We start from the raw sequence: 24133 nt of genomic DNA, 5'->3' as shown, positions 1-24133 counted from the left end.
CTTTACGGTTCATATTAACGCAGTATTGACATGTTTGAAAATCTGAATTGAGAAGTGCAAATAAAAATTGCATTTAGGTTGTAAGACTAAAATTTTAATTGGGTTTATCACATCTTTCATACGTTGAACATATCATGCTCAACTTGTCTCTCACCGATTTGACCGCTCCTTCTGTATTATTAATTCAATTCAATTCAATTCAATTCTTTTTATTATAATAATAATATTAATAATCAGTGGCGTAACAGCTCCAGAGAGCCAAAGCCGACTAACTTGACTGCTGGCCTCACGTCCACATGCCTAAGCAGAGGTGAACGATCATCCAACCAGATATAGAGTGACGTGTGGTCAGCACGACGAATTCCCAGCCATTGCTAGCTTTCCTGACCGGATTACGCTACTCATTGTAGCTCCCCAATTTCCTCACGATGCTGGGTTGGCACCGGTCCCATACACTGGTCGAAAGCTCATGAGAAAATTCTTCTCCCCCGAGACTCGAACCAGCGCGCATTCCGTATCAGCAGTTCGAAGAACCAGATAGAGGAACTACACAATTACGGAACTAAAATATAGTAATTGATTGCTATAATTTGTTTAAACCCATCACTTTTAACGTCGACTATATATCTCCATAACTCACATGTCATAAATAAATACAATCCCGTTAAGGAAACTTTTCAAGCTGAAACCCTTACTAACATCTGAAGGATACCAAGACTTCATTCAAATTTCTTCTGGTCTAAAAGGAAAAAATCGGTGGACTGTGAAATGTCACTCCGGCATATTAATTCTGTCTGTGGAATGGGTGTTCCCCGCTGCATGCAATCTTTCATCCTGGCGGTCAACATTGTGTTTCAGTGTTGGCAGGCAAAATATTGAAGGGAGACCATCCACTTTTCGAAGACATTCGAATCTCCTTTTGTCCACGTCCTACAAATTGTCGGGTTCCATAAATGGAGCGGTACTTTTCGACGAGACAAGCGAAATCAAACTTCTGTTCAAAAAGGACTCAGCTCATTGGAGGCACTTCGTTATCATCCTTTTATTCATAAAATGTGTGCCACTAATTACTACACTCTTTGTCCAGAAAATATTTACTAACGCTTAATGAAGTAGATCATGAATGAGATTTGTGTACACAATGTCGTTAGAGACTGGGATGAGCTTCTTTTATGGGACCCAAGAGAATAGGTATTTTCACCTGAAGACTGGAGTACAGCCAGCTCCCGAAATGTAATGGTCTCGATTTATAATTCTGAGCAATAGCTCATGTCCATACAAACACTAATACTGAATGAAACCCACCATAGTTATTAAAACCCTTTCAGTTGGGCCACGAGTCAGTAAATTAAGACTTAAATTATTTTCTATCTGGATTTTATCCATCGTCACTGATCCAGAGACGGAGAACTAGGTCTATCTGACGGACCCAACTGAGTAGGTACCTCTCGCCTGAAAACGGAAATATAGCCAGTTACCGAAACGTCGTTGTTTATTCTTTAAAACAACAACGATGAAAAAGTCCAGATAATAAATAATTTTAAGTTTAATCCACCATCGTAAGAACCATTTAGAATTGAAATTATGACTGGTTTATACTGACTTATTGAAGAGTCTACGTTTCAAGGCGCATTTTATGAAACCATGAAAAAGTAGCGAAGAAAGTTTGTGAATTGTGATGGACGGTAGAATATGGACTAGAGGGCTATTTACCAATACCAAGAGCATAATGTGACATGGGAGTGTTTTCCTCCTCATCAGCCAGCTAATTACATAACTGAAATGTGTTTTGTTCTGTCACCTAGCGACAAGTGATGTGTGACGTTTATACCAGAAATTATGCAACTTGTTTTCTTTCCTTTCTCATCTCTCACTCCCGCCCACCGTTCTTTTGTTCCCTGGAACAACATACGTGCGTGCCATATTTTATTTATGGTCTGTGTCGTTGTCAACAGCGTAACCGACCGGAGGACACGTTTCACAGCCAAGACATCCCACGTCGAAAGGTGTTCAAAAAATTAATTTAAAAATCTTAAGAGGCTGCAATGAAAGATACAGTACCGCTACAACAATTTACTAGCATTAATCAAAGATCTTTAATCATATTAATCAACATGTTTTTCGGTAAAGTAACAAAGGATTTTAAGAGATTACTCTTCCAACGCTCTGAGTCAAAAAAAAAAGTGTGCGGTCAGATCATTAATCGAGTAAAACAACATTTTTAACTGTGTAAAGCACAATAACACGTTTCGTGTTTTAACCTTCATTCAATAACTTGGCCAGACCCCTGGAGACAAGATTGCGAATTTGTACGCAATTCCTTTCCGAAACATCACTAATCTACTGATATTTGTAATGCTCATTCGGAGCATCCTTACGGCTCCAATTCTATGATTCCTTCTTTGGGACCCTTTTACAAAGCTGTCCGTCCTTTTTCGTTTCAAATAACGAACACAAAAAATTATAGTGATGAATAGATGAATCCAGTCCATACCACCCAATAAGATTTCCAATTTAAAATTATATTAAATTATGTTTACATTTTAAACAGCGAAAAGTCAGACACCAGATACTTCCCCACTGCCATTTAAATAGACCAATATCATAAGAAAGTTCAACATCAAACTTGTATAATATATAGTAAATTTTCCTTCGTGTTCCTTGAAGGGATGTTATAAAGTCTTGTGTGAATAGATTAGGTGTATAGCCTATCCAGACCATGTGCATGCCTTCACGAGAAGTGACGAAAATTACGTTGTTCTCCCCGTTATGTTACTTCATGGCGCGATAACAAACTGTGTTAGTAAGGGTTGAAGGGGGAAGGGGGTCGCGGAATATGCCCCTACTGGTTGCCCGAGGGGGGAGGATTCTACTGTATGCAGATAACAAGCTACGTCTTCTGCTGCCTTGGAAATTTATATCGTCTGCAGTAGTCAATGCGCAGGGACGCTGTACCTTCAGGAGAAATTAAAATGAGTTCCTCTACGACATAAAATTTTTCCTTCTGCATGTACTAGGGTAAGGATTGTCAACATTTTTGAGTTTAACCAGAAGGAGCGTATAATTTATAGCGGATATAGTAACAACCTACAAAAAAAAAAAGATATGAAATGAATCAGATTACAATATGCTTGTTCTTTCATCAGCAACGCAGAATATTTCGTGACGAAACATCGCGAGTGTGAAACAAATCAATTAAGAATTAAATATTTTTTTAAAAAAAAACCTTATGAATATTATGAAATTATTGCGGGCACTCGAAAACCCTTCTGAGGGCACCAAAGTACCCTCGAGGAGATGTTTGGCAATCCCTGTATTAGGATTTACGGATGCACTAACAAGTTTGCCCCAGAATAAAAATATTGTTGCAAGAAATCTATGTCTGCCTCATTTCCATCATATGATTTATTCAAAATTAGAATCCCATAATGCGTCTGTTACATGAATAAATTCTGTAATTAATAAATATTATTTGTTAATGTTTAATTGAAATACTATCTTACGTTCTCTTTGAATTACCTGTATATTATATAATTTTATTATATCTTCATAAACACCTCAGTTTTATAAGAGATTTTCTTCTGCATCCAACGCGGTAATGGACGCAACAGAAACATATGAAGGTCTTAAGCGTATAAAAATGTGATTCAAATTTTGGGAACGACAGGTTGTCAGTACATCAAAAATCAACATTCAATATTGTACTCAGATAATAAATATCGCGGTGATTGAGTCCGGGGATAAAGATAACCAAGAAGTTATAGATAACATTTAACATCTTTTAAAAAAATTCTGCATAGGTTGTAAGAATATTCAGTGAATTAAAGTAGTCTAAGAACGGTGCCAGAAACAGGCTCTTGTTAGCACGATGATGAAACGTGTGTCCCAAAAGGACCGATAATTTTTTGAGCAACTGAGTTACAACTGGTTTCTGAGTAACGTCTCTGTTCCTGGGAGTCGCTTTAAGTCACCTGCAGAAATATTTTGAAATTTCTTTTACTGTTACAGATTTCTGAATTAGCCAGCTTCGTATTCACTGAATGACATGGCAGGCCAACATTGTACCGGGATCAATCAAAACGGCCAGATTGTTAAACTTACGCCTCGTATTTAGAACAAAGTTTGATCATGCATCAAATTGTATCTCGACATTCCCTGCACGCCTCCACGGTGTAGGTATAAATCAAAGTAAATACATTCCAAAAATAAGCTAAACACAAATTACACATTTTCTGATTGGAGTCTCCTCTCGTGATCCGCTGGAATAAACTGCGGGACAGGAACGGAGTGGATACCGGAAGATGAGACACGGCCGGCCGTCAAGCGCCCACACACCGTCTCGCCCTGACTGAACGAGCGCGCTTAATAGAAACACACACAAAACCTACATTGCGTTTGACTGTGCCTGTCCGAAAGTCTCATATCTCTGAAATGCTAAACGTATTTCGATCAAATAAAGTGTTAGACGGGGGTGGGGGGGGGGTCCTACTATCACAATATAAAATGCAGTGAAAATTTAATTTCGGTTTGAATCGACCTAATGTAACCCTTACCTAACTATGAAAAAAAAGGAAATGTGCAACTCTTATTTCAATCGATATTATTGAAAACAGTTCATCGAAATAAATTTCCTGCTTGCTAACAAGAGCCCATTACCGAACCATGTGAATCAATTTCTCACCGTTCTACAAATCTTCTTAACATTCTATTTAATGGCATCCTCCCATCTACGCCTGGGTCTTCCCGAGTGGTCTCTTCCTTTCAGGCTTCGCTACGAAGATTATATACGCATCTATCATCTTTTTCATCAGCTATGTCTCTCTGATTCTATGCGCACTCAATCCGCGTTCTTCTCTTAGTGTGAAAGATCAAATTTCAGTGCCACAAAAAATAACAGATAAATTCATAGCTTTTATACAACTCGATATAGTTTAGACATAAATACTCTAAGCAATATAAGAAAAATTTATTTTTATACAGGAATCGATAGTGTGGTTAGTTTTGCAGTATATCACATACAATACATTCATGTTTTTCTTATAAAGCGTGATTAATATGTTGGTGTCACGAGGTCCAGAAAGACCTACACCGGCTGCACTTGACCTTGTAAAAGAAGATAAATAAAACCTTTAATTACATTATTGTTTACAGAATAACTGTGCACTTTCATCTACATATGACATGTCTTTTTATCAACCTGTGTTTGGGCATTGAACTAAGGCTACATTCATTTACAGATTTAACCTCTTTGATAAAGGCGAGTGGTCAGATGTCCTTTGTCCTTTCTTTGGGTTAGGCTTCTTCAGATTAATTCTTTACAATTTTACAGTCAGTGCGGCAACTTCTCAAAACATTTTATTTGTGGGAGGGTTTTCACGGTCATGAGCACGAAGGAGCCTGTCTTCTGGGATGGTGCGCCGTGTAGAATTATACCGACGTTTCAGAGATTCTTACTGCCTCCATCATCAGGGCGATGAGAACTTATCGGTAATATTCTACATCGCAATAGCCAAGAAGATAGTCATCCTCATCGCTGCTGGAAATATAGCTTAATCTGATGATACCCGCTGCTTTAAGAAATTACTTAAAATGTAGCCTAAACGTTTGTTGTACTAGCACATGAAGAAAAATAAGACAAATGAGGATGAAGAAGTGAGTAAGACATTTGGAATGCAATTGAAACTATCTCAAAGACGGGACCATTAAAAATGCAGACAATGACAGGAGACAGAGGAATTTCTTAAGAGGCTTCAATGGAAATCAACACGCTGAATTCCTGAAGGATCATTAAATATGTGTTTATTGTTACTCGAAGGTGTGAAGTTTATCGTATTAGGCTAACAATCCAAGAGGTACACACACATATAAACGCAAAGCATCTCTCTTTCCGCGTATCTTAGAACAAAATAAAGACGGCGTATGAAGTAGCATCACGTGCCGAGTGAACTGATCAGAACTCGGCTCTCCACTGCCCCACAACACAAGGCGTCAAAAAAAAAAATCAGCTTAGCACCAGCATTTACTGCAATCGAATTTCAGACACACTCGCTTCTGTTATAATTCTCTTTCTCTCGCACTGACTTTCGGTAAGGGGCTTGGGGGGGATGGATTAGCGTGCATGTTGATTGCTTGATTGAAATGTTGTGATGTCCCTGAGGACAGAGTGGGAGTAAGAGAGTGATGATTGGGGAGGTCTCGCCCCTAGTGAGCATCAACCACCAGACACAAGACCTCTTTTAGCCTCGCCTCATCTGGTAGTCTAATAGGACAAGCCAAGAGGGAGGGCCGATGGGGTTGACTACACGTTCAAGCACTGATTAACTCCACACCCAACAGTTTAATTTACGTTTTCAATTTAGTCGGGATTGGATTTAGTGCTACTCCACCAGCAGAAGCGGTGGAGACCGCCTCAGAGGGAGCCAATGCCCGCAACAGCTCTCCGGAGGACGGGAGTAAACAAGCAGAAGGCGACAGTCACCGTTTCTTATGTTACGTGCTGTCACATTACAACAACGACGGAAATGTTTACTTACATACATGAAAGATATATATATATACACTACGCATGTTTGGAAGGTACTCAGGAAGACAGTCTATCTCTTTAAGCACTCATCATTAGTGATCATCTCCCAGAATATTTGAAATTGTAACTTAAACATCTGTAAGTGAAACAGAGTCGTTAAAAACACGAAAACCAACATTCGTATAAGCAATAAGCAGCATTCTTAGGATGATGAAACGATTTGGCAAGATTACCAAAAATTTTCCATACTCACTATATAGCGAAAATTTGAGATGCATTGAAAATTTATAATTACGCATCTTGTATTGCGTTATGGGTTACACAGCAATTTCTTGGTCTCGTTAACACATTCATGGACGCCTTTCGTTTCTTTAAATAAGCCTACTGAACTGAACTGAATGTAAAGTGTCTGATGAGAGGGACAAATGCAAATGAATGTACTATCATCCAGTATTTACTTGAAACGGCAGAGGGAAAGCACGAAATTTAAACTGGGACTTTCACAATAATCTAAAAGTAATGATAAGTGCTTAGTGTCTGACGTAGTCAAAGGTGGCCTCTTCCGAATATCATTTTATTTCATAAATCAAAGAAAATTTCTTCTGACTAACTTAGCGACTATTAACTGCTCAATACGACCTCTGATCGACGGAATCAGTTACGTTTTCATCAAATAATGCATTTCATGCACTGTAAGATTAACTCGAACTTCAGAAACAAAATTTTTTGATAACTTTTTTAAACTCAATATTGGTGCATAAAAACCTAAGTTCCTTTTTTTACTTTTATTATTCTACAAGCGTGGGGGAGAGGATAATTGTGACGTACATGATCAAACAAATCCAGAATTGTTGTGAATTCGAAATGAAAAATATAACTCAAAGAGATTAAAGCCCTATGTTGTTTTCGTTTTAAAGGTCAAAGGAACCGCATTTTATACAATTCCCAGAGTGCCTGTATTTAATAGAACAGCATATGATAATTTACTAAGGTGGTTGGAGAAGTATAAATAACCTAAAATTAATTTCTCATTACAGGTCGGCTTCGTGATTTGGCGTGAATGTAATGACGCTTACAGCAATATTAATGAAGCCAGTTCAAATATATTTCATTTGTTTCTAAAGTAACATAACTATGGACAGGTTTAATTTTCCATTGCTTTTACGTTTACACTCCTTTGAAATGAAAGCGGACAGTTCTCAAGCCAAAACTCTGAGCAATCACTAGTTGTTTAAATATATATAAGCTATTTATTGTTTAGTATTTCATATTGTTTGACGAGTATGTATTTTTCTTTCCAGCATAGGACTTCAAATTTTGCGCTGCACACTTCAAGCATATTTACGAAAACTAAAGGCTAAAAGTCAATATGAAAACATTTAGGAGCATATGTAATGATTTAAACGGGTATAGAAGTCCATGTGGCATATATAAACAACACGCATAATAAGATTTATTCTTTTTAACTGAAAAATGTGATTGTTTTTAGCAGCCGAAATTAATCTGCAATGAAGCAAATATCCGGGTTTATTACGTTTATTAGCGATGTAAACTTATTAACACAATACACTACTTTAAGCGGAAAAATCCAACACCTTATTTTTTTAAAAAAATACCCCTTCAAAATAAAATTCACAAAATGCAGTTTCTATTAGTTTGAAAGGCAAACCACAGTTATGTTGTTTGATTTCTAATTTCATTATCAACTTAAAATAATCAACTTCATTCTGACAGGCGGCGATACACGCGAGAAAATTTAAGATCTGTCTATTGTGTAAGTAAACAATTTCGAGTCACAATTTTAAAACACAAGAAACGGTAGAGGAGGGGAGGTGCGAGAATTACATTTTTAAATGTTTGCATGTCCTGTTAGGGCTAGAAACTTATGGACACTGACAGCCAGTTAGCTGCGGATTCTGAGACCTGATTCCCACTGAAGGCAACAAGCAAATCTTATTTCTAGTCAAGTCACTGTGTACATGGAGGTTCCCTTTAAAGCGTCTTAACACAATTCTCAGTTTTCAGTTTTATACCGAATATCGTAAGAACAGACGATGAACTGTTCGTTGCACTTTTCGACCCGCAATCCCTTACAGGTCCGACGTTTCTAGAAGAAATGAGAACACGGCATACGTGCTGATTGGCTGCTCTTTCCACTCCAGGCGTCGCAGGTGCCAACTTGAGGCGGGAAGCGAGGGTGGGAGGGAGGAAGGAACGAGAATTTGGACCACAGATTCACTACTTCCGAACACTGTAACCGCTCCAGGCGAAGATGGCGTTTCGTGACGTCAGGCGACCACACTCCAGCAGCCGTCTCTCAGGAGTACCATGGTTGTCCTGATCCTTCAGTCGCTCCAGAAACCACTTGACAGATCAGGGACGTCTGGAGATGGCGCTATCCCACACAGAACATACACACCTTCTGATTTGTGCTCAAGCCTGCATGTCCCCAGTGCAACTGAAGCTCAGACGCCCAGCGCCACTCGTCTATATATAAAAGAGCTATAGAGAGTCTCCTTTTGCTGTAGTAATGGGTTATATCTCCACATTTTTGTGTGCGTCAAGTACAAAAGGAGTTGGGGATAAAGGCACGAGAGAACGCAGATCTCTCGCGCTCTCTTGCCTACTCTCCCTTACTCCCGTCGGCTTTGGTTGTCCCTTCAACTTCATTCTTACTCTCCTTCAATGCTATCTCTTCAATATAATCACAGCAGCATTGAAAGTTACCCGAGTACAGAACATCTACTGACTGAATACCCCCCTCAACCACCCCCCAATCCTCATTCGCCCCCTCACCCTTCCAATCTGTCTAGAAACCGCCCGCTAGCCCCAAAGTCACAGAATAGAAGTATAATAAATACGCTTACAGACAGACAGACTACCTTCATAAACACTTCTCATTGACCATGAAGAAAAGTTGGAAAGAAAAATCTATTTGTCTCGAATAAAGAAGGGACATGTACGGGGGGTGGGGGTGGGGGGGAAAGAAGCTTGAGGAATGACAAAAATGATCAAAATTCCAATACCATTACATCCGTGTGTCGCCTGCAAGGCGCCAGCTCCTATTCGCGTGTGACGGATATGCAGAAACTAAGGATGTTTCAGGCATGCGTAGTAGGACGAGTTTCCTTAGTGTTCTGTCACGAGAGCAGATCTGCAGAAACCGACTGCTGCTACTGCAGCTGGAAACAGAGGGGCAGAACTCAGATCCCTTGAATTTCCCACATTCCTCTCCCCCGTGTTTCGTTTCTCCACTTCTGCCTTCTTGTACGGAGAGTTCGGAAGCTGAGAGGTGCTTGTCGCGGCCGTCAGTTGCAACCGCTCTATACAGATCTCAGAAACAATTACCAGAGTCCCCGTGGGGTTGCATGACGTCTGAATGTGTAAACAGGTTACCAAGACAGAACAAAGCTTCGTGCATCTGTAAGTACTGGGCGGAAATGAAAATCGAACGTGGGACTGAAGTTTAGTGATTCATGACAAATTTTGGGTTGACTTTGCGACTTTAAGATCAATGTGACTAGAGATCACAAATCCTCAGTATTCACGTAGTTTCTTTCAAGCCCTCTACGTAAGCGTCTGCAAGAAGCTACATGAGATGAGTTCTTTATTAACTAACGCTGCGGTAACAGAAACGGATGGTATAACGCCGCTAATATCAAAATCCAAAAATTTTGCAACATCTTGTTGTAGTTCCATCCATTTCCTTTTCCATAAGATCCATCTTCCAAGTACCAATTCTGGTGTGTTTCTAACGTCACTTTTTAAGTCCAAAAATTCGTCAAATTCCAAGAACTGTGTTTCGTAATTTTTGTGAAGGATTTATAATTATATGCCCTTTCCTAAACCTGGAGGACTTACTCTTATTAACCGTCCGTGATTTCTCATTTAAAATTCTGGTTGTCACCCTCTGCTCACAAACCGCGGACCTATCATGACCTCATATATCGAGGGGCCCACATAACGTGCACTGAATTCCATAATGCGGTTTGTTATTCAGTCTCTAGGAGAACGTTGAAAGAGTATAATGGTATGCCACGACAACTTCCTTCCAAAATCCATACGTATTCACCGTTCACTATCGCTTTTCCATTCAATTAAACGTCACATAACTCCCAAAGTTGTAACATTGTCTTAAATAGCGTAGGACTGACAATAACGAAAGTAATAAATAAAATATGACTTTGTAATGTAATAATAATAATAACACTGGGACTACATTTTAAATATATTTCTGCAGTCTGGGGAACAGGTCATAAATTTAAACGAGTTTGGATAGAAACTGAAATAAACTAGAATGTGACTGAAAAAACTCAGCAAGAACATGACAGTACGAGACAGGATGAATAAGATTCGAACTGGGTGCCTCCTGCTGGACTAAATCTGCTTCCACAGAACGTACGAATCTCATAGGCCTATTATGGGCGCTGTGACTGACTCAGTGCGTGAAGCGCGATGCGTCTTCACAAGCTGACAGTAGCTCAGCCAGTAAATTCCCTCCGTTGTTTGTTTAACCTCAAGGCTCACTGCCGTGTTCTAAGCCACAGTCATCCAATCCAGAGCCTTGAAAGCAACATTTTAATAGCATCTACCCAGCTAACCACGTGTCTCTCTTGTGCCCTCTTGCCTACGCTTTTCCCAACTTGTTTATTCAGTACGGACGAACAAGCATTTCGTCATCTCATGTTTATTCAAGGTAACGTGTGTGCTTCATTTGTTACCTTTACGACATCCAGTCGATAATCAATTAGTGATCACGTCCGGTCTAGCATGTCGAGCGATACGTGGACGATAATTTACCGAACAGACCTACTCCCCATAGACATTTTCACTGATAGTGGCCTCGTCCTGGACTGAGACCGTATAGCAGTGTTCATCTTTCGCATCAGAATCTGCATATTTCAGTGTAAGCAATAACGTCTACTTACAAGCAGACACAAGACATGCATTACGTGTAGCCTAAGTACCAACTAAAGTCATTAAAATGATTCGCAAAAATTTGGTGCTGTCGACTTTTAATACTTCGAACAATAACTTGTACTTCTCATGAAGATTTACGATCGCTTCAGTGCGCGGAAGTGATTGTGAGCGATACGATATATGATTTCCGACATTGGTACGTGCGTACGTTTTATATTTACTTGTACAATGAAATTAAGAAATATGTGATCTTCGTAAGATGTCATAGACTCGTGACTGCTACATAACTCAGAGGAAGAGGGAATTAATTTTAAAAGAGTAACAGTTTAAATCCCCGGATTACAAGCACATATACTGCACTGGATTATGTAAAAACATTCAGATGCAACAAACCTAATTACTGAAATCTGGTAGCAACAAATTATTTTCCTGTGACTGTCATTACTTCTACAACACGCCATAAATTACAGCCTTTCGTATACACACACTCTCGCCACGTTTATGCATTCTAAAGCTCTTTGGCATACCTTCACTAATTAAAGGAAACGCCTAATTAATTATAATCAGCTTTTGATAAATGGACAAGCATTGGGTAGAAAGAGAGCGAACGGGCAAAATGGAACAAGAGCAAAAGCCCTGATGCCTTTAAAGTGCCACGCCATTCTAAATGTACAGAAACATGCATCGTATTAATTATCCACCAGCAATCTACTACGCCATGAAAGGGTGTAAAAGCACTTTTTTAATATAAAAACCTGTATGAATGGGCCTTATTTTTACGTTAATGTCGTTGGCACGAAACCAACAAAACAGTCTACACAGGGGTTTAAAAAATGAGGAAGGAAACGTTATCAGACACATGTTCTAAGAAAAGAGGGAACAACAAACCTGCACTTTTGTGAGCAGCCTAGTCATCTAAAGATTCTTACGATATAAAAGTCTGGGTTGCAAGAACGCCTACATTAAGATATCAAACATCTTTCGTTGAAGCCATCATTTAAGAATACACCAATGGTTCAATGTTCACATCTATCAAACATCTGAAGACACTATCAGTGTTAATTTCGTCTGCAAACCGCAGAGCTTCACTACATTGTAAATTATTTGTTTCGGAATAATTCACGTGCACCTCATCGAGGTCAGTGTACCAGCATCACTCTGGACTTGCATTCAGCAAATGACTAAAATTGTTACAGTCCTGTCTGAGTAACACGTGGATTTTCCTGTCTCTAGGCGATCTGACATGGTAATGGGCGTCTCCTTAAAAGTTCTTATGCGTGACTACTTACGATATACATAATATTCCCATCATACTCGGCACCAACAAACTTCCCTACCAATAAAAGAGTCGTTGAAAAACGTAAGAGTAAAAATGATATCAGCTTACAAAATTGGAAGTTATGTATTACGCAAGAACAAATTTAAGCGGCCAATTTTCATAATTTTCTTCCAGAAACGTCCTTAATACCAGTCCGTTTAACACTATTAAAGATATATAAACTAAACGATTCGACAAACAAATGCTAGAAAAATGAGAATATATTACTTTCGACATTTTAGCATAAGAAGGTAATTACAAAGCTTAGAGTATAGAAATACAGGTTGTCACAAAAATATATACACACAATACTGAAGTATGTAATAACTGTATGTATAGGCTACATAGGCTATAAACCTAACAATATTCGGTTAAGACTACAAATTTTGAGGCGTAACTAACTCCTCTTACAAAAATCTAAATATTCTCTCAGATATCCTCAGCTCAGCTTATGTTGTTCTTCAGGCTAAGATACCGGAATTTCACACCAACACAAAACACAAAATTACAGTTTTTATTTCGTTTATTTTATTCCGAAGCAGACTGGAATATAAAGACTCTAAAATGAATTGTAAGAAGCGTGCTCCAGATTTAAACTGTCCCCAAACATTTAAGCTCTTTCTCGAAGGACTCTGGCCTACTGGTTGTCGTCTTAGTATGACTTTGTACCGCACTCTGGTGATAAGACTTGAACATAAAGGCCAATTTAATTTTCTCCGAGTTTACTCCTAGACCAGCCATCTTAGTACTAGCTTCAACAGAGTTTGTGTTCTTGTTCAGTTTGGAACTTATGTTTTTGCCAAATAAATTAGCATCAGTAGGATTTGAGGCTTTCGCGGCGGTGAATCTAAAGATGGCTGTCTTCTGAGTTGTTGCGCTGTGTAGTCTAGTACCAGTTTACCGACGCAGAGGTACATCACTTCCGAAATAAAACTGAACGGAAACATGCGATTCTGCTAACCGAAAAACTAAAACATGTCGCCATGAAACAATTTTATCAGAAATGAGAATATAAAGTACTCAATCACTTGGTTTGTCTAATAAAGATAATTGCTGCTACTTATTGTGATGTAAGGCGAAAATGGATAAGATGTGATTCCTTGTATTTGGAAGACTCAATCCAAGATACACGAGTGACTACAAGGGAAGAGTGAAGCAAATTAGCCAGAGTGCCTGTTGCGACATTGCTAACAATAGCGACGGGCTAGGTTCGAACAACAGAGAACACGAAACAAAAGATCCTGGAAACACAGAGCAAATAGTAGGCCTATATCGACTTCACAGCTTAATACATAGAAAACTTGCTTGCTTATGCACCACAAATTCTTACGGTCGGCACTTTGAGCCGAATGATTACCTCCATTTAAAGAACTCCGGAACCCATTCATGGGAACTGGGTGGACGCTAGAGCGACCCGAACTTGTGATGAATACAGATATCCTGTTCTGCCTGGAATTAAAATCCCCGGTCATCCATCCCGTACCCTAATCATTATCCCGAAAAAGATATTGAATTCCAGTCAGCTCAACCACTGTATTGGACAATGAAGTTACCCCTGCGTTTAAGAACTACGACAACAAATAATAATAATAATATCTATAATTGTCAACATTAGATGTTCTGAATAGTGCAGTATTTGGTCCTCTGATCACTAGTTCAAGATCTAAACACGCAAAACCCATGTACTAAATTGCATTTTGTTGTTGGATTATAAATTTAAACTACCCGAATATTAACGTACAATAACACCCCAGCTTGTGTGGGAATGGACGTATATGCATTGCAAAACTAGTGGGCTTTACGAGTTCTGCTCTGTAGGTCCTGTATTTATTGTGTGAAAACATATAATTAATTAAAGGAACTGTTTCATTGCATATAATGTAAACTGACTAATCAGCATTTGTGAACAAACTTAATTTTCACAGCGCAGAAAGAATACCTTTACAGAAAAAGCGGTTAACTATGAACGAAATAACTGTAACCCCCGTGGAATATTTCGGTTTCAACCCATCAGACGTCCGGTGTCTCATAAAACTTGATTAGATTTGTTCAAATGGTGCCGTTATAACCGTCAGCAGTGGCTAACCTTTTAAAACACCCAGCCGGACCCAGTCCGGATTTTTGATCGTGATTATACCATTCAGTTCGTTTTGTGCAACTCAAGGAAAGTTGATGCATAACGATAATACCGATTCAGTCCGACGTTTTAAGTGAAACAACAGAAACTAGCAAACAAAGTCTCTCCCTATTTGAAATCCTTGTAAGGGCACACAAGAACCAAGTTGAGTAGCCACGGTAGAGAGAGAAAAACTTCAGGATCCATTATCAACGCACGCACAGCAGACAAAAAAGTTAGGCGCAATCAACTGATATCCTCCAGTGTGACTGTCATCCACTTCTCCCCCTGGAAACGTAATGTTCCGTATCATCACTCCAAGCTGTCATATGAGACGAAGACGCACGCCTCAGGCCTGTCCGTCCTCCGAAGTAAAGACACACGGACACGCCACGATAATGGACAGCTACTTTATCATCACCAAGTTCCGCCCACAATGCACTGTCTTGCTGGATGATAGCAAACAGCACACAATGCCGCAAGCACAATGGACAGATCTCCTCCTTGTATCGTTTTCCCCTCGACACAGTTTCTCGTCTTGTTTTTCTCCCGAAGTGTTGACAACAGAGCCAAACATTAGTCTACCTGATGCTGATACATCCATGCCGGACGTCTTGTTTTGTACCTAATGTCAATCTCTGAAAAGCGTTACAGAGAAACAAGAAGTGTTTATGATAATTGTGTTGCTTGACTGAACGTCCTGTATGCCCCGTGAGTTTGGTAAAGACAAAATCTGTCTCCACGTAATTTAGGAGAGAAAATCCAGTCCAGCAAAACTGACATAAATTATTATAACGTACAATCTTTTCTTCTTCCAAAAATCGATATCGCGCTTTAGTAAAGACGTATTTATATTCTACGTTCTAAACACCTTCTCGTGCCTCGATAAATTGATCAAATGGATTTCTCCAGTTCGGGCGATCTGGTGAAACGCACAGATACTGTTAAGAGTTAAATATTCAGAGACAAGTTTCCTTGAAAATTCTTGGCTCCTTGAATTTTCAGAGCGATAATCATGGCAAGATGAGAAATGCGGACAACATTTCGGTCGGACAGCATGAGGAAATGGATTACTTGGAAGACCTAGACGTAGATGTTAAGACAATATTCAAATGAAACTTAGGAAAGCAGGGTGGAAGTGTGTGGACTGGATTCATCTCGCCCAGGATGAGGAGTCTAGCCGAGATATTTGTGAAAGCGATAATGAACCTTCAAGATTCCATATCAGGCGGGGAATATCTGGACTAGCTGGGCATCTCTCAGGTTCTCAAAAAATTCTCTGGCTGAAGACGAAGCAATAACGTCTCGTCTTATCTGACGTAGTCTTACGTAACTGGTATGCGCCAGGCCCAGTGGTGAAATCAGTTTGAAACAATCTACTAGCCAGAGCACTCAAATTCTCCTCAAAATATTTTTTTTTAATAATGATATTCGATAATTTTATAGCCATATGACATTTTTCACATGACTTCCCTTCGGGTAAAAGTTTGAGAATAAAAGCCGAAGCAAATATTGACATTCAAAGAATTTCGATTCTGAAAACAGTATGTACAAACCCACTACAATATTTTTCCTGTCCCTTGAATTGTACAATAAAAAAGAACCAGGAAATCTGAAACGAAGAAAAATGTTGTCCGTTATTACGAGCATGATTTAAAAGCTTTCATCAGACAAGGCGGCACTCACTCTACTACGCCGATGAACAACGTTTTCTTTCAATTCAAATTAGCTATCAGTCATCTCCTTGGTACCAAGAAGTGTAGCCTGTCGCATACCGCGGCATGGTACGACTCACAACAGTGAAAGAAATTGATTGCATCACATTTTTAGATGGGAAACCCCTTAAAGACGACGTCTCCAGACACATCTACGAGGCCGCACTCGTCTAGCATTCATTGTCACGAAGTTGTCATTATTCTTGTTAAAAGTATGCGGGAGTTGTGTTCATCTAACTCACCTACAAATTATTTTATATCATTTCATCCCGTGTGGCTTCTAAACGCACGTATATATATGACCAACTCTGCCGCACATACGTTTCATATTAAAAGGAGATGATAGCTCAGTGACTGGAATAAATGTATAAAACAGAATCCAGACAAATATGAGTATTACAACATTATTAGAACCGAAGCTCATGTTTAGATGTGTTGACTGAACTTAGATGGTACTTTGCACTGTTACATTAGACAGAGAATACATCTCAACGTAAAAGTAAAGTAAAGTTTGTCCCACTATACGCCATGTAGGCGTTTGGGGGGAGTGGAGGTATAGCTCCTCTCTTCCTTGACCTCGGCACTAGATGGGGGTGAGTGGTCAGCATCACGCCCCGGCCGGATTTACCACCGGGAAAGGACCCCGGTACCCATTGTAGATGAGGCTGGGTGGGCCCCAGAGCCGGTCTGGACGCAGAGGCTAGAGGTAAAATCCTCTGCCCCCGTCGGGGATCGAACCCCGGTCGTCCAGCCCGTAGCTAGTCACTATACTGACTGAGCTATCCCGGCTCATACATCTCAACGTACCCATTTCAATTCCAGTTCTCTGCAATGCAACAAAAGCTAACTAAAAGAAAGCTTTGTCGTTGATGCACTAGTGAACCTGCCAATATTCGTAAAGCTCATAAAATCACATTATTTGACCGGAGCCCGTCTCTAAAGGAGAATGACCAGTGACAAAAGAACGTACCTTTTCTACCCACATTCACCAATGCTTGGCAAGCGTCCTGGGAGAATTAGGCGGCAACATGCAAGGAAAGGAAGGACACGTCCTATCCTGTAATCCTTACGTCTATTGTTCCGCTAAGTCTTCCCAATCACCGCGAGCAGACCGGCCATCTTGATATTCATGAGGTTCCATTCATGGTACACTCATCACTCTGACGTACTATGCGGTGCTTTACGTCTGCGGACTATGGTTCAAGTCCACTAAGAACCCAAACGATGGATGGACGTCTAAGAGATTGGCGGGATCGTTTCACTGTTTCCATTCATCAGTTTCCTCAGAGGATCAAACATGATGAGGGAAGGTTTCACCCTTTCCTTGATAACACAAGTCCGAAAATAGCCTCTACGCTGGGCTTAGTATTGTCGGGGCGTAGAACGCCTTCACTAACAATAGAACAAGAGCACAGTCCAAAGTCCCTCGTCTTCTACACTGAAGAAAGGACACGAAAAAATATAGGCAAGGCGAATTGTGTCAAAACTGTCGTTACCTAAGACACACAGATGAACGCCGAACAAATAAACACGTAGGTAAGATAATCACCAATGATTCTTATTAAAATACCGATTATTCCCGACAATATGCTTTCCAGAGTAAAACAAACAACATACCACCGCCATCTTCACGAAGACCACGTGTTCCTTTGAAATACTGGTACATACAATATTATCCAGCGTCAACGGCGTGAGAATCTCAAATCTCATGAACGATAAAAATGTAAACTCAAAAATTTAAGAACCTAGCATCTTTACATCAACACGAAACATGTCAGTTGATAAAATGAAATTTTACTGCAGTGTCTCTGCAAGTGTTTATTTAATTCATTATGTGCCAGTGCCAAGGTCAATAACGATCAGGAACTGTACCTCCTGTCCCCCACAGACGCCTCCGTGGCGTGCAGTGGGTCAGCGTCGCTTTCACTTTTTATTTGCTGCTTCTACGAAAACGGTGAAGATGCATGAAACTGTTGAAAAATAAGCCGAAAGCGGTCCAGACACTCAGACTGATGACTGCCATGCCAGAAATGTGTTTATACGTCAATCAAGCTCATGATTTGAACCGAAATTTCAGTTAACGATCTTCGGAAACCTAAAAGTGTTTTCTGTAACACAGCGCCACAGATACAAATGTTCATTTTCACTGCAATGCGTATGTTTTATAAAAAGGCGTACAACAAATGCCAGTCAACGACTGAACTTCATATGTTATGATGTAGTATTTGCATTCTATGAATTGTTTCCTGAACATTTTACACACGTAATTTCCAACTACTACAGAGTAATTGTTATTATACCATGCAATATATATATACACTGTTTTTCGAAATAGCTGTGATGTTCCTAAGCTAGTCGAAAGCGCCCCCTTCAAAGTAATCTCCTTCCGCCTGGACGCTCCGATTGCAACATCACTAACACTTTTGAAACACGTCTCGTTGTCTTAGCTTCATAATGGCTTTCAACTGCTCCATCGCATTGTCATTAATTGTGAACATGTCCTGTAATCTGTTCCCAGGGTTGTCTTGCAACATCAATACAACGTTGTTCCAACAACAAGCAACAACAAATGTACAATACAAACAATGTCCATCAACAATTATACCACAGCGTTCAGACTCAAACGTTAAGAAAATGCTGTCATTATAGTAAATATAAATAAAAATACAGAAAGCATTTGCAATATAGGTTTACGTTAAAACATTTTCATAATATCATTTTGTGGCTAATCGTTTGACTTGCTGTCTCAGGCTACGTGGATTGAGTTTCTGTCGTTAAGAGGTGTCATAACTCAGATTTTTGCCTACAGTATATTCAGCCGCTATGAATGAATGGAGTAGCCGACTATATAAAAATCAATTTAATTTGTAATCGACGATAAAGTAACACAAACAATTTAGTTAATTCGTACATCAGATATTCTTCTAAAATTCCTCTTCCTTCATTCATGTCATTTCTGGCCAATTTAAAAAAGTGCACTTTGCACATATTCCTCAAACATCCGCTGAGGGATCATTCACCTACAGTTTAATTAATTCGTGTTTAAATTACAGACCATCGTTACACACAGTGCAATCTAAATGGCTCCATTCAAAGCGGATTTGGTCTCCAAACCGCATGTGAATTACACATCCCTATTAAAGATTAGAAGCCTTGTTTGATTAATTCCTCCAAATAAATCTTTATAGCATGTTCAGTAACAAAATAAAACTACAGCTAGCAGGTTGTGTTTACATGTTTTGTCGTATCACGTTGATTAATAAAATAACACAATCGACCAACTAAAATATTTTTGTGAGTTTAATCTGTACGCGACGAGGAAATACGACTGTGACCCTGCGAATAATAAATATGAGACAACGTACATAGCCCTATTCCCTTCACGGATCAAGTTAAAGCTCGCTTGGACTTCATAACCGTACTGTGAATATTAATCATATCCCTATAGTCTGTCATTTTGTCTGTTGCAAGATTTTAAAGCTCGCTGTTGTCCATCCACTTTAGATGCATTAACCGTCTTGCCGAACACGTATGTACTTCCATCCATAAACTCATTAGACCAAAATCTTAAATGTATCTATAAAACAAACTGTTGCTTCTTTACCTTTAGAAGGCACCACTGGGACTTCATATCCATCTATTCTGAAACAATAAAGAAAAAAGTATTGTAAGACATTTCTAAATGAAGTGTTTCATAAATCTGTTACCACTCTTATGAAGAAAGTAGTAAATTATTAGTCAGGAGTGGCTGGAAAATTTGAAGTAGTAAGTACGTATGTTCATAAAAATTATAACACAACACCAAAAATCCCTTTACAGCATTAGAATTGAAACGGTTACAACAACACATACGTTCATAAATATTATCTCATAACGCTCAGAATCCCTTAACAGAAAATGGTCACAAATCAACCATCAACCAGCAGTTGCTTATTAAATAGATTCTAACTTCTAAATTTCTAGATTAGGTCACTAGTCTGCTACTTGCAGTGAGCAGACAGCAATGAGTGAGTGAATGAAGGAGGGAATTTGAAAATTTTATTATCAGTTTTACAAGTGTATACGTTTAGTTAAGAAATATTTTCGAAAGGGAAAAGCCAAAACTAATTTCTAATATATTTAACAATGCAAATGTTAACAAACAAATAAAACATCCTGTATTGGCTCCATTTATACTCTTCAAGTCTTTCGAAGTACTAATCTGTGTATAATAGAAAATGTTAAAACCCCCTGTTGTAAAGTGTCGTACAGAAGATTTGTCCAGAATGTTATTTGAACCTATAGCTTACAAGACTGCAGGTCGGCCTGTCTTAGTCTCTACAGAGAGCACTATACAAGAATCTTCAGGACAGTCACAGTTTTAACTTGCTTTTACTAAAGCCTTCTGCAGCAATAATCAGCTGAGAAAACATATAAGCCATCAGAAAAAACACTTTGTCGTTAAGTGGAGATAATACAATATAACAACACATTGAACATTATTATATACTGCGATCACTAATAACTCCCAAAAATTTCAATTTCATTACTAGCATATAAATCTGCAAGCCGTAACGCAAATGCAAGATATAAATCAAGCAATAAGTCAATATCTGTGTATGTGCTATAGCGTACAACTCATTCCCACCAATGCAGACTACAAAAGGATCTAGTGTTTTAAAAATGAAGTTCATTTCGCGGGAAGAATTATTGTTATTATGGGGTGGGAACTGTTACATCCATTTGTCGCTCAGACTTATTGGCCAGCGTTATGAATGGTTGGGATAAATCATCGCGTAACCAGAGGAAAATAATGGATAGAATTCTCATCCCTTTTGTTGATTTAAAATTACTTTTAGGTACAGCTTCATTCATAAAATCGCTAATTCGCTAAGCATCAAACGTTCCAGTAGCAACTATCATTTTTGCATGAATTGAACGTTACCTTTGAGACTTCTTTGGATTAATAGGAAACCTTAGTTCATAACTGAATTAGTTAATGGCACTCTATCAGAATGCACCCTACATTCTTATTTAAACTGGCTCTAGCTTGCTGAAACTGAGGTCTCCCAGTCTCAAAATTGCCGAGTTACACAAAAGTGGAGAAATCCAATCAGAACTAACAAATTGTTTTTTAGATTCTCTGACTACGTAGTCCCACAACTATAAAATTATCTCAAGTAAAAATCATAGAGTGTTATCTTACATTACATTAAGAAGAGCACTTGCTGTACCTACGTGTATACCAGAGGATAATATTAAAATTGATCATACAGAAATTGGATACAGGGTTGACTGGGTTTATCTAACAAGAATAAGGAGCAGTGGTAGGTCCTTCAGGTCCCAAAAAATGCGAGAAATATCTTAACAGACTCAGAGACCGACTATGAGCGCTTCATTATAACTACTCTGTCCCATATAGTTTGTTACACATAAGTATAAACGTTGGCGAAGTTTTATAATGTGAGCAACGAAAAGACGGCGTAATCGGTTGCTATTCATAACAAACACTCTGATTTTAATAATGTTAACAAGGAAACAAAGCAATGAATTTAGTTACTAATTTAATTCAGCGTGTACATATGCATACATAGGGCCCACATATGTATGGGTGGGTAACTTGATGGACAGAATCTGTTATGTGTGTTTTTATTTGAAACGAAAACTAATTCATGAAACGTAAGTCCTAAAGATATTTTACTGTATGAATTGCTATACATCCCATATATATATAGTATTAAAGCAATTGTGAATTACCAAACGGGGATGATAAATGACCAGAGAAAAACCGCGTAAAATTTCAGGCAAAATATCCACATATTTTACAAAAATCAGGCTAGAAGAACAACTGACCAAACAACACACGTTTCAGATAATCGTGGCAGTGACAAATCTTTCATATCAAAGTTTCAAGACAATAACACGCAATGCCGTGCAAATCTAAACCTTCTGCATTGCTTAAATGCGACTCGGGCGAGTTTCCTGTTTGGAGATGTGTGGGACGCCTGACAAAATATAATTAGAGCTCATGCCCGACAGAGGTGGCAGAGAAGTTGCCTATGAAGCTTGGCGTTCCTTCATTTAGCATTCATTAAGTTATCATAGCTTTCGTGTTAATTGTTTTTCACTTCATTCAAAGATGAATTCTCAACTGCTTAGCTTGTGCAGCGTGCAATAGGAAAGTGTTATCAGTGATGAACAGGGAAGGATGCGGCAGTGAGGCGTTCTTTAACAAAACCTGTGATTCGCAGAGGACATACTACTATCATTGATGTTGGGTTGATCTTTTAAGTTCTAATGCCGTGTGGGCCAGTAGATATATACGATTTCAGCTTTTAAAAAGGAGGCAGTATTATCCCCCGAAACACTGGTCCCTATCTATAAGTCCATATTGGGTTACAACATCGAAACCTTTACAACCGTGAGAACCTCAGATCCCACATCCTGCTATTTAATGTACAAGACGCTCAGTGAATCTGGTGTGCCATGACTCTGCTTCGGATAACTATAGTTTGTTTACATGAAACCTACAGGAAGATGTGTACTACTCAGACTGGAGCTACTGATTCAATTTCACTACAGAATAAAGTAATTAGGAAAATCGAATAAATTTAGGAGCAAACAATTAAACGAAACACTTCACCATCTGGCTGATAATATTGAATGGGAGAGGATATTATATACTACGACATTCTTTATCGCGGAGTGAAATTTTCTGGATTAAATTATATTTGACCATTCCTTCTCATTAATATTACCTTCAATGTATACCTATGTTTCCTCCCTGTTAAATAACTTATGAAACAACGGTAGATATTCCACATTTCGACGGTATTGAGAGAAGCTGTGTGTTGTGTGATAAATGGGTCCAGCAAAGCAAATACGCGTTCAGTTTTTTGCACCAAAATCTGCTGTGTACTACCAAAAAATGTCATGTTATGAAATAAAGCAAACGTTAATTGTGTGCTATACTTCCTGTGACCTCTGACTAATCATATATGTGGGGGAAATCAATATGCTATATTGTTCATAAATAAAACAAGAAGGTTCTATTTTCGGATCAGGCGACTTGTCAAGCTATGTCCATGAGGGCATGAGAGGGCGTGGTAGGTTGGGGTGAGACGAGTTTCCATGGTAACAGTGACACGAAGGGCGTGGTTCCTGCCAATCACCTGACCACAGGTCTATAAATGTCTTTGCAGTCGGAAACAATTTCCATCCAGAGGCTCCACCGAAATTGCACATAACGCTCGCTTATTGATTCGCCATTTCTAATAGATTACTGGGTACACGAATCAGCGTAAATTGAGACTGGTCGTTGGACGTGTAAATGGTTAAGTTCCATGAAGTCTGCACTACTTGTTCATACAATTTTCATAACCTAAAAATGTGAATCAGAACTCTATAGACCTACAAATTCTGATATTATAAAGAACTTGAATGGGTTAATAGACATATAAGTTAGGAATTTTATGATACAAGCACAGACATTTCAGTTAGGATATTGAGACAAAATTATACAAATATTCATTCTTTCGTAGGAAACACACACACACACACAC

At 38.9% G+C, this 24133-nt stretch overlaps 1 long non-coding RNA gene across 2 annotated transcripts in view; it reads right to left on the bottom strand.

The window, feature by feature from the left end:
• LOC110841323 (uncharacterized) overlaps positions 1-24133 on the bottom strand; it is a 498304-nt gene that overhangs the window by 365021 nt on the left and 109150 nt on the right. For both annotated transcript variants that reach the window (XR_015536924.1, XR_015536925.1), the window contains one exon: positions 20197-20234. This is a non-coding gene — a long non-coding RNA (uncharacterized LOC110841323). The remainder of the gene's footprint in view (positions 1-20196; positions 20235-24133) is intronic.

The sequence above is a fragment of the Zootermopsis nevadensis genome, unplaced genomic scaffold, assembly GCF_977971745.1.
Source record: "Zootermopsis nevadensis isolate Lab colony 2312 unplaced genomic scaffold, Znev_1.0 Znev_ptg000024l, whole genome shotgun sequence".
NCBI lineage: Eukaryota > Metazoa > Arthropoda > Insecta > Blattodea > Termopsidae > Zootermopsis > Zootermopsis nevadensis.
The sequence above is the reverse complement of the archived record's forward strand: the minus strand, read 5'-3'. Positions and strand labels throughout refer to the sequence as shown.